The 1,849-nt window shown below is 41.2% G+C and overlaps 1 protein-coding gene across 1 annotated transcript in view; it reads right to left on the bottom strand.

The window, feature by feature from the left end:
* The window catches only part of LOC111672174 (glutamate receptor-interacting protein 2-like), a 49,451-nt gene that overhangs the window by 46,639 nt on the left and 963 nt on the right, over nt 1–1,849 (bottom strand). The window lies entirely within an intron of this gene.

Genomic DNA, 1,849 nt, shown 5'->3' with positions numbered 1-1,849 from the left:
ATTGGGCCGATCATGATCGACGACCGATCAATCGGAGCATCCCTGATTCAGACTGAGAGAGAGACGAGGTGAGAAAGTGTAGAACGAAGGAAAAGAAGAAGAAACAGACAGAGACACACAGAGAGGAAGAAGAGGACACAACCAAACACACCAACGTGCTGCAGATACTCACAACACAACAGGAAGTGTTTCCAGGGGACACGGAAAAGTGACGGACCCAGCTGGGACGCAGTTGCACGGATGTATTATAACACATCGTGTGCACTTGTTCTTCCCCGCCTTTCACTCTGAAAGTCACAAAACACTGAACATCGAGTGCGTCGCAGCCTGGTTCATCGCTTTTTAGTGTCCCCCGGAAACACTTCCTGTTGTGTTGTGAGTATCTGCAGCTCATGTGTCGTCACACTGATGAAGATGTCTCCTGAAGTTGCGGTGTGTTGAGCTCACAGGGCGGGAAACAGAGGTGAAAACGAGGCGGGAAGAGAGAAAACATAATGAAGGAAGGAAGGAAGGAAGGAAGGAAAGAAAGAAGGAAAGAAAGAAAGAAAGAAAGAAAGAAAGAAACCTCCAAAAATGAAATAATAAAAGTAAAATCTGAAACCGTCTCGTTGCAGAATAAAGCAAAGACAACCAGAATCTACTCCTCCTGCAGGAACCCGTTCTCCAGTCTGCACCGTCCTAAAATAGCAGCTGTGAAGAAGCAGCCAATCAGAAGTCGCTGCAGCAGATCTCGACTTGATGGACAGCTTCTTCATCCAACCAGAGCTCAGTCTGAGACATGCCGACTCTCTGATTGGAGGGTTTGTCCTGGACTTGGTGCAGGAGCTGATATTAAAGGATGATTTGATGGTTTGAAATATTAATAATTATAAACATATAAATTAGGAAGAGAGACGCTGTTTTTAATAAAAGCAGATGGTGAGAATGTGGAAACACTGAACTGCTTCTCTGGAGTTTGAACGTGAAGCTGCTGCAGCATCAGGTCGCTGTTAAAGACCCGAGGTCAGGAAGAAGAAGGAAGAGGTTTTCAGAAATGATGCAACTGTCTCATTATGTGAATCGTGGCTGTGAATATTAAAATAAAAGATGTTTTGGTGGATGAGTTTTCACTTCAGAGACCGAACGCATCTGTTCAGCAGACGGACCGGCGACCTCGCTGTTATCAGCCGGTCGCTGCTGTCGTCAGCATCATCATCATCATCATCATCATCATCATCATCATCATCATCATCATCAGCAGCAGCATCATCAGAGTCTGAACCACAGAGAAAATTACCCAGAATCACCCAGACCTGACGAGGAAAAGCTGCTTCTGCAAAACGTCTCAAACTAATTAAGGAAAAAGCTGCTGACGCCAAATTCAGCTGGAGGATGGATAGATGGATAGATGGATAGATAGATAGATAGATAGATAGATAGATAGATAGATAGATAGATAGATAGATAGATAGATAGATAGATAGATGATTGATAGATAGATAGATAGATAGATAGATAGATGATTGATAGATGGATGGATAGATAGATAGATAGATGGATGGATAGATGGATAGATAGATAGATAGATAGATAGATAGATGGATAGATAGATGGATAGATAGATAGATAGATAGATAGATAGATGGATAGATAGATAGATAGATAGATAGATAGATAGATAGATAGATAGATAGATAGATAGATAGATAGATAGATAGATAGATAGATAGATAGATAGATAGATAGATGGATTGATAGATGGATGGATAGATAGATAGATAGATGGATGGATAGATGGATAGATAGATAGATAGATAGATAGATAGATGGATAGATAGATGGATAGATAGATAGATAGATAGATAGATAG

The sequence above is a fragment of the Seriola lalandi genome, unplaced genomic scaffold, assembly GCF_002814215.2.
Source record: "Seriola lalandi dorsalis isolate HSWRI2012SDOR001 ecotype SW California unplaced genomic scaffold, Sedor1 jcf7180002054895, whole genome shotgun sequence".
NCBI lineage: Eukaryota > Metazoa > Chordata > Actinopteri > Carangiformes > Carangidae > Seriola > Seriola lalandi.
This window is presented reverse-complemented; position numbering and strand designations above follow the sequence as displayed.